This window comes from Camarhynchus parvulus, chromosome 1A (assembly GCF_901933205.1).
Source record: "Camarhynchus parvulus chromosome 1A, STF_HiC, whole genome shotgun sequence".
Classification (NCBI taxonomy): Eukaryota; Metazoa; Chordata; class Aves; order Passeriformes; family Thraupidae; genus Camarhynchus; species Camarhynchus parvulus.
Genome location: NC_044586.1, coordinates 49,129,323 through 49,139,809, shown reverse-complemented (window position 1 = coordinate 49,139,809; position 10,487 = coordinate 49,129,323). Strand labels below are relative to the sequence as shown.

The 10,487-nt window shown below is 41.3% G+C and overlaps 1 pseudogene; it reads right to left on the bottom strand.

The window, feature by feature from the left end:
* Window positions 1–7,334: 7,334 nt before the first annotated feature.
* Window positions 7,335–9,538, bottom strand: LOC115910583 (annotated as a pseudogene).
* Window positions 9,539–10,487: the final 949 nt, after the last annotated feature.

Below are 10,487 nucleotides of genomic sequence, written 5' to 3'. Positions count from 1 at the left end.
GGCCATGAATTTTACAGCCACTTCATGGTGTAACAGCAACCAGGTGCCAGTGTCAAACATATGTCCTTTTCCAGGATGAGAGGAAACAGAAGAGAAACAAGAAGATATCTTTGTTGCCAAAAGCTGGTGGGATATGTGGTACACAGTGCCAGAGAATTACTAAAAGTGAATGTTCCAAATAACTTGAAATAATTCTGAAATTCAGAATTAGTATCAGATTTCCCATTTCAAAGTGACTCATAGAAAAGCCTGTGAGGCTGATCAGCAGGTAATTATGTCAGAGCAGCTTTCCTTCTGTCCCGTTCTCATTCCCATCTACAAAACCATTTCAATAACCTTGGTTGCCTCTGCTAAAAGATTTGATGTGCTGAAAACTGTACATGGTTTCAATTATTAGTGAGATGCTAGCAGATTTCTATCTGCTTGTTAATTTTTTGATGAGGCCAAGGAACATTTAAGGTTATTCTCATACCTTATACCAGAAATACTGTTAAAATCCAAATCACATAGGATTTGTTATCTAAATGCTTAGTAGCTTATAAAAATCTTAACCAATTTGGATAACAAGCACTTTTAGATATTTCTGTGTTTAGGGGTCTATACATACTTCTTTAAAACATGTTATTTACTTGCAATGCATGCCTTCTGATTTATTTTAGGAATGTTCTAACATGGAAGAGACATCTATCAAGATCACAAGACCCTTGTGGTGTAACTCCCTGGGAGGCACTCCAGCTTGATGCTGGGCCTACTGAAACCAAAGGAGCTTACCATTGACTTCAAAGAGCTTTGGATCAGACCATCAAGAGCACTAAGAGGGCCCTGTGCTTATCATCTACTCCCTGGCTTTTATTTTCATCCATTATTTCCACTTGATATTGCTAAGAAATGTTAAGTCTCACAAACATGAAAGAAAGAATTACAATTTGTACTATAATAGGAGAAAGTATGTTTATTATATTTAAAAGCCTCCATTCTTGTGGATATACAGAGATTACTTAATTTTATCACTACCACTCAGTAGGAATAATGCCACAAATTGAACTTCAATCCACTGCAGGAAAAAAAGTGTATAGCTAGAACAATTTTTTTTCCACTGTCAGTTTCATTGCAACACATTGTATTAGGTTCCACATCCACAGTTTAACTGTGCACCTGCTGAGAGCTCAGGTGCAGATTTTCAGGCCTGCTTAGGTATCTACCTCGTGTGTTGTCATCGTATTTCAAAAGTCCCACACCTTCTCAGTGATTTCTCATGGACAGCTCCTTGCAGCACTTACTCCTTCTTCTTCACAGCCAAAAAACTCTATCTCTCACCCACCCTTCTGTAGCACTCTTCTTCTTATTGGACACAGCTGTGGCCTATTAAGGGCAGGCCTGTTCCTAATCTTTGGTGATTAGTACAGCTGCAACTCCTCAGGGGTGACATTGCCTTCTGCACTATTATCTTACATTCTATCCCTCCACACTCGTGCTATAAAATAATTTTGTCACTGTAATGGTAGTGTTTGGCATGTGTAAATCTTAGGGATATAGGCACTTAGAGAAACTCATGGTGTGAAGTTTAAGGCATCTGATTCTTCACAGGATGCTCTGTGATGGTTTGATCCCAGGAAAGAAATGTGCAAATGCCAGCACATCAGTTAAAGATAGCAAAATGTAGCCAACAGGAAACACAAAGAGAAGAAAACAGTAGTCTAAAAAGTTATAAAATTAGAAATCAGGACTGCTCTTCACAGGAGAACAGAAGAGAGAGGATTTGCTCTTAGAAGTGCAGCTGATACAAATGTATGCAAATGTATCCCCCATAGCCATGTCCAGCCTCAAAAGGAGAGGGATGCCAGCAGAGGAGTCAGAAGAACACCTGGGACAGCTTTCCCCATGAGAGCAGACCATGTCCGTGGGGTTTGGGAAACATCTCTTCACTGTGCCATCCTGCTCATCCTCTCACACTGCAAATCCCAGCTTCCTGACCCTGACAAAATCATCTGGCCTGCCAAGACTGTTGAGAAATAAGCCAGCTAAAGCCCACTGGGGTGCCTTCCCACCTACAAGGCACACTTCTAGTTTAGCTGCCCCACTTCAGTGGGTTTATTCAGTGGGAAAAAATCTGCACCTGGATACCTGGATAGACATTTATGCAGGATGCACTAATGTATTAGAGACAGTTGCAAATTTAACATATTCACAGAAGATTTTATCAAATACTATGTCACTCCCCTATTGTTCAGTTACTGGGAATGTGACTATCTTTGTGTAAGATGTGGCCTTAATGGAGACAGCAACAAGAGCCAAACTAACATCTAATTCAATGCCACTCAGAAGATGTTGAAACATTCTGTTTCCTACTAACATGTACTTCAGCCCTACAGCACAAGCAAAATGTCAAATGAATCATTTTTACACTCCTCCTTTGAAAAATCCACCACAATCATACTCTGATTTTTTAAAAAACTGCATTTCTCTGAGAAAGTCGTTCCATTAAAAAAATAGTCTCTAATTTTCTTCACTATAAAGATATGCTTCAGAAAAATTTTGGTAACTATCTTTCATTTATTTTTTGAAAATAAATAGCCTGAATTAAGTTTTTTTTTTCTTTTAAAGAAAGATCATTGTAAAGTTGATTAATTTCTTATTGATTAGCTGTGTTTTAATCACAGTCTCTCCTAATCTAAATTATATCTTAAATATTTCTACAATGGAATCATGTTAAAAAATAATGAAAGTTCTTCTCACTTGCCTCTAAGAGCTCTATTAACATAATGTTTGTTCAATGCACAATTGCTTTTCTAACATATTTATTACAGCAATAACTCTCTGAGGATATATGAGGATAATAACCTGTGTTTAAAGAAGAAAAATCTGCTAGGAGGTACAAATTGACAAAGGTCAAAGCCTGATGGGATCTTTAAGATTCTGAAACAAAAAGAAATAATAGGAGCAGGTGGAAGTTGGATTTTATGTTGCAAATGTTTGCCTGGATCAAGTAGAAGAAAAAGCAGGGATCTCAGCACAGGTCTCACTGATCCCTGTTTTTCCTATATCTATTTGTGTGGTTTTTTTATCCAGCTACACATATTCTAATACAAAGTTGTATATAATACTAATGCTTCTAGCATTACTTATTAGTTTTATTTTAAATAGTCATGGCTTTAAAAAAACACAGTGAGACAATTTGTTTTGGACCAGAATATATGCATTCTTCTCTCAGTATATATATACTAATAAACTAATACTTTTCCTTTCTCAGCTCCTGACTGTTTCATTCCTCTTTATCTTGTGGAGGGCTCAAAGCATGAAAACCTTTATCTGACCATGAAAGAGGAAAACATGAACTTGAATTCACTCAAATGGAAAAGAAACTAGGAATCTCCCTTCATCATTCATTTTCTGGGAGGATGGTCTACCCGGTATGGCCTCCAGATGATATGGGTAGACTCTTCCTTTCTTTACAAAGGAGAAAAGTGACTTTGTGCTGTTTTGTTCAGAAGCAGAAGTTTCCTGCTGTCAGGTGAGCAGAAATTAGGCTTCTAGACTGCTAAAGAGCCTAATCTCAGAAAATGGGATTGAGGGCCAGACATGTTCCTGAGATCTGTGCATTTTTGATTCAGCCTCCAAGGGGTTCCACTCCCTGTCTGTGTTTTATTGGGCATTAAACCTCAGGGCACAGCTGCAGGGTTTGGGTTTTGTCTGGGACAATGACATGTTCAACCCCCAGCTGCAGAGCTTGTGAAATTTTCCTTGGATCCACTCTACCTTTCCTCTTGGCTGACTGAAGCCAGCCCTTTGCCTAAGCAGTACTTAGAGAAGGTAACTGCAAGTCTGGGGGAGGCAGAGTCTACAGAGCTGCCTGGATGGTCCTCAACAACTTTCACTTCATCACAGTCAGTTCCTTCATAGCCCTGACAGTGTGGCAGACCATGTCTCTGCCATTATTTCCAGATCTTCATTTGATGTTTCTCCTCTCACAATAAATCCTTGGTTCTCCAAGGGATCTATCTGGAAGGTCGTAAAATTTGAGTTTTTATATGTTGAGGTTCTCCAGGTTCTTTGCACATATGATATATTATCCTGACAAAGATACCTCCTTCACACCTCAGCTGCTGCTGTGACATTGATAATGTAGGGCTCAAATTCAGAATCAATGAATTTTTGCACTTCTCTGCAGTTGCTCTGTAAATGGTAGAAATTTTAGCTAAAATGACACCACCCACTTTATTTTTTCCTTTTGCATTCTAAAAAATACGCAATATGTAAGGAGCCTGCATTAATTAAGTCATCCAAGAAAACATAATTTTACTACTTTAAAGGATTATTAGGAATTTTTATACTGAAAATACAATCCTGTTGAGGGCAAATGACTTCAGCAACTTGCATTCCCCAGGAAACACCAGTGTGTAGATCTTTCAAGAAGCCATGATATATGCTAGAAAAGCAGGTGATGTCAGTGTGTCTGTGTGGCAAGACTGTGGCTGTGAGGAGCTGATGGAGAAGTTCCAGAAGCTTGCCTTTGTCCCTTGACTGGGGTAGAAGGAAATTCACCCTCCTATTCATATTGATTCTGACAGAGACCACATCCAAATGTTTAAAAAATTGGCTGAAGTAATTGAATTTGCTGAGGACAACTGAACATTCATTTTCAGCCATTCATTGTCATGCTGGCTGGGTTTTCTATACTATCTGCCAGGAGAAAAACAGCCCAGAACACCCATTTCACATAGCTCTAAGGAAAAAGTCTTTTTTTATGACAAAGTTTGATATGTGGCTTTCTGAAAACTCCAGGACATGGCAGAGCCTCAAAAATCAATCTTAGATTTTAACATGGCTAGGTCTGATATGTAGTACAAAATCTTTCCATCTGATCAGCCTGCTTTGTTTTTCTTGCCCACACACAAGGACAGTTCTCAAAACCTGACAAATTGCTGAGCACCACCACTAGACCTTGTCTGGTGTGCTAATCATGCTCTAGATAATTTCCTAGTGTCTTACCCAGCTATGAAAGAATTTGACCAGGATGATAACTACTGAGGAACAATCTTCCAAAATACCTGGTATTAGCCATTGGCTTCCCACTACTGGTTGCCTCACAAGAGCCTTGTTAGGCCAGGAAGGGCTGACCACATTCCATGTTGTCCTGGCTGGAGGACAGCAAGGGCTGGTTGAGCACTCAGCTCTGCTGGTGCCAAGTGCTCAGGGCTGGTGCAGTCAGATACCCTCTATTAACAGGGTAAAATGAGGATCTTACACAATGCATTTAAGTCAGGCTAAGGTTTACCTCTAAAGAAGTTAAATTCATATCTCACCAAATAATAACACCTGTAGCTCCCAGCATTCTCTCCAATAGTGTTAAAAAGATTTTGCTACAGTGAAAAGAGTAAAGATATCACTGTCAGGTTAATTCAGCATCTCACAGCCTTTCTAAAATAATCCAGTAGTATGTTATGCAGCTGTCTCCCAGACTAGGGCTCCATTCTGGTCCCTATGAACTATATTTTATTCTGGCTAAAGGTTTGCTATCTAAATTACAATGAGTATTAAGCTGAAGTTTCAAATTTAGGTGCTGCCTGAGATGTTGGTAATAAGGAAGTGAATAAATTGGGAGGAAAAAAGGCATCTTAATCCACTTTGATGCAAAAATTTAATCACAGTTATTTGATAACTCATTAATTACTAGAAGCAACTTAAATCCTTTCATTAAAGTGGGATTTTTTACACAAGAATTTCCCAAAACATTTCCTCAGTTCTCTTTTTGTTGATAAGGGGAAGGAGACAGCCATTTTCTATGTCAATCAGTTGTTTTCCAGTCCTTCTCCAATTTGAGAGCTGTGATTCCAAAGGCATGCATTGTTCTTGCTGCTTTCCCTAGGAGCTCACTCAGATTCTTATAAAAACCTAGAAAAAGCAACTGTAAAAAGGCCCACACTATAGCAGGGAAATACCAGCTTTGTGCAACCTTAAATGACAGAGAAAATGCACCACTTGGCAAATTTTAAGAATTTCAGTTACAATATTCTTTCAAGTTTACATTGTTTCTCATTTTGTTCCAAGGAGATCTTTCACTGTCCTTCTCACGGAGCAGGCTGTAAGGAGAAGGTATTTGATGCTTCGATATTAATCCTTAATTTGAACCATGACCAAGGATCAGCAACAAGTGTATTATTATGCCATAAGCACAGAATTTGAAAGGTCATTGATAAGCAAGTGACTCCCTAGAGAACATCACTGATTTAGGGGAGTTTGAGGGCCACAGTACATCAAGAAATGACTTGACGTGAAAAAACTTCACAGAGATATGTTGCCTGAAGGGGAAAGGAGGCAGGAACTGGGCATGAAATAGCAAAGAGGGTGCAGCAGTTATTGATGTCTGTCTATCCTGTCCTTGCAAAGCTCAGGAAGACACCAAGGCAGGTGTCTCCATCTCCTTTAATGCCTTCAGGACCAAGAGAAGTGAGGCCCATGCTGGGCAGGGTGGTGGGTGAGTAATGGCAGTGATAAGGGAGCAGTGAGACCTGATAGAAGAAGGAGCTAATGCTCCTCCTCAGACAGGCTGCCAACTTCAGATTCAGTACCTGGCATGAAAATTCAGACATAGCGTTCAAAAACAAATACAGCTCACTTGCTAAACTCTGAAACAAAGGAACTGGGGTCTGCTGGTAGTGCAGTCACTGTCTACAGGTGAGAACAGAACCAGGGCAGTGACAGACAAACCATGCTGCTTTTTCACAGGAATTCTACTGCCCTCATCCAGGTTCTGGGAGGATGTCCAGAATCACATTAAAAAGGGCCTAGGGTAATGAACTTATCTCAAAAGTTCTGTTACGTGTGAGTTTGTATGTGTTCAGCTGACGTGAGCAGCACTCCTCTGCTCTGGAGCCTGGACCAACATAGGTGTTACAGGACTAAATTATATGGTTTTGAGGTGGAGGCATGCAGAAAGACTGTTGGTTCCAATTTTCCATTATTATGTACAGAGAACAAGTTGCTAACATCTCTGCCTCAGTTTCCCTTCTAAAAAAAGGGCAGGTATTCTGGGGATTAGTGATTGCATACCTGAACAGAAACACCTGAGGCAGGATTAATGTATTAACAGCCTCCTATGCACTACATCAAATTTCTAAACTCCTTTTAATCCATTCAAATGATTGAGTACAGCCTTGCTTGAGTACAGCCTAGTTAGGAATTAAAGCAAAAAAAAAAGGAAAAAATTATATTCAAGGCTGTGTTTTTTCTTCAGAACATTGTGCTCTTTAAAGCATGTGGATGATTAGCATGAACCAGCAGAGCTGGCCCAAGTAGGAGGTTTTCCATCCTGATGCACCATCTGCAAGAATGGTTTAAGGATAAATGCAGCCTACATTGTTCCAGCAAAAACTTCCAATAGAGAGAACTAATAAAGGCTCCTCTCGACAGCCTAGTCAGGTCCTATACACAAATACAGGCAAAGCATAATCTTGGGATGCCATGGAGGAAATCCCTATGGATTCATTCACCTAAACTGAGAAAAGTACAAAATGTTTTTGACTGTTTCCAAGAGGTTTCTAAATGTCAATGGAAAGATACAGGGCTGCAAAGCTATTCCAGAGACAGGAAAATTCATTGTTCCTCAAAACTTCACTCTTTGGGCAGGAACCGTTGTAGTGCTAATCATGGAAACTGTAATTATGACAGTCAGAGTATAAGTAGCATCCCCACAGGCTCTTTAGCTTGCTTTCCATTCCTAAAGCAATTGTTTCCTTCATAAAAGTTTTTGCACTTTCTTCAAAAAGAATTGATAATATCCAACATCATTTGCTGAAATATTCCCTTCCATTTCAGTTATGAGTTTCCTGGACTTTCCTCTGTAGATATCTTTTGCACCACACACAGTTGCATGCCTTTTTTTTCTGGATGAGTTTGAAAACTAAGGCTTTAAGGTATGCCACCATAAATATGGATTTCCTGTGATGTGCCTGCCCTCTTGCCTTAGGGGGCTTCAAACCATATAGAACATTTTCAGGTTCAGTACACAGTACCTCAGGAAGCACAGTTCTGTCGGGCATTCCAGGAACCTTGAAGGGCTTTCTCTCCCAAGCTGGTGCTCAGGCTGATTTCAAAGCAAGAGAAGTCCAGGTGAGTGGTATGTGCAGCCATGCCAGGGGCTGAAATGTGAACAATGCATAACTGTTCCATTTCCAGGAAGTGCTTTCTCAACTTAAGAGATGACATTGGGCAGATCTCCCAGGCTGTCTGTAAAACATAACAGAAAAGCTATCAGTATTTTTTCCACATATAAATATATGAATTGGTATCAGTCAATTCTAAGGCATCTACCATGCTAGCACCAAAGAAACAAGGTGAGCACAATCTAACCCAAACAAAGTGGGGGGAAATTCCCAGCCAAAGTAAATTGGTGTAAGTCTGGAAGCCATCCTACTGCAGTTACTTTTCTCATCAATTCACTGAGGGTGTTGCTATAATTTCAGTGGGCCCCCAGATATCTTAGTGGCTGTGGCTGTTGCAATGGAAGACCTGATGAAGACATGGTTTCCTTATCATTCAAGCTTTCTCAATAACAACCACAGTGACTCTGAAATCAAACCTTGGCTTTTATCACCATCTTCACAATTTCATGAGCATCCCTGGCCTGTCTGTGCAATGCCAGCTGGAGATACTCCAAATAGCTCTAAACAAGCACACCTATTTCATTGCCATTGTGCAGTACCATAAAGGGATCCAAGTTCAAACCCTTGATAGCAATAAAGCAGATACATGAACACTTGTCCTGAGCTATTTATTAGCCTGCCTCCACTATCACATGCAGCTAGTGCCTTCCAGACCCTGTGCTGATATCTCTGCACAGCATTGCAGTGTGCAATGTGGACTTTGTAGCTAAGGCCTGTGCCACTACTATGGGCAGCATCATTAATCACAATGTCCCTACAGCAAACCTATATATTTATATGTAAGAGAGAGAGAGTTGTATCATTTTGCAGCTCCAAGATCTTCCCTGCATTCAAAACCCTGGGAAATCCCATACATCTATACAATCAACCATCATGGATTTGTATTTGAGTTCTGTTGTTAGTCTTCTTTCTCAGTCCTAGCCTACTTTTTTATCTCTCCTGGGATTGTGACCTACTGGAGGTGAGGACCATAGTGGGATATGGGCAGCCAGGCTGTTACATATGAACTGCTGGGAATAGTGTAGCTGTGCTATCCTTCCCTTCTCTCAAAACAGAAAAACAGTGAGGAATATCCATGCACCTGAGGTGATTTTATGGGCCTCTCCTGTACCCCATTTTTCTGCTATTTTAGGGTAAGCCTAGCATAACTTAATTTCATCACAACCATCAACATCCAAGGTAATGAAACTAGGTATTTTTAATAAGCCTTTGATGCTTTTAGGATATAATCTTCTGACAGTCGGAGGCACCAGATTGTTTTACAGCACACAAGGTGTGCCTGCTGCTCCTGCTGACCTGGCAGCCCATGCACAGGAGCAGTGCAGGATGGGCAGAGGCTGCAGAACTCAAGGCTTTGCCAGAGAATCTCACCCCATGAGACTCCTGGTACACAGCAAACCCAGGATTTCAAACTCAGTACCCACATACCCACAGGAGCCATAGCAGCATTACTGAGCCTTTTAGAAAATGGTGTTAGAGAAAATGAGCCAGATTATCTCACAGAAAACACATACTAGAACTCAACTTGGCAAAGCCACTCAGGGCTTGTCAGCTTTAGAGGGAGGCTAAACTGAATTTCTCACCAAAAGGCTGCACAGCAACAACTGGAAGATTTTGAGTTTGCTCTTTTGAGGAGACAATGAACCTTTAGAGAGTCAGGCTGCCCCATAGCTGCAGAGAGACGGAGAAAAGGGACAGGGACCTCCTGCCAGCCCAGCAGCCCTGCTCCTTACACCAGCCCATGCCTGGCATCACCATGTACTTCTGGCTTTCTGGAGGGTTCCATGGAGGCTGCAGCTCTGCTGGTCAGCAGCTTTGGCAAAAAAACCAGATGCAAAATGCAGACCTTGCTGTGCTGGGGCACTATTGCTGAGCGCTGCTCTTGCAGTTCACAGAAAATCTGAGCTGTAAAAAAATCCTGCCAGAGGGCAGCAAATCCCTACAATTGCTTGTTTTTCACGTTGTGATTCTAAACTGCAGCGAGTTTCCTTGTGCTGCCACCCTCTGCTTTCTTGTTTGGAACAGCCTGGCCCAGCGAGGTGTCACCCTGTGCTGAGCACATCCTCAGGTGAGTTCTGTCTGATTCCAGGGAGCAATTCCCAGGCTGGACCTCTGCACTGGCAGGCAGCCATGCCCCGGGCCACCTCGAGGCATCTCCCCAAAACCCATGGGGCTCAGCAGAGGCTGCACTTCCTGGGATCTGCCTGCCAGTGGGAAGTGGGGAGGCTCAGCTCTCCCACACTGTGGGCCCACACATCTCCCCTCAGCAGGACTGGGGTGCAATTAGCCCTAGGCTTTACTTCATGCTGAATGTACTGATTTGTT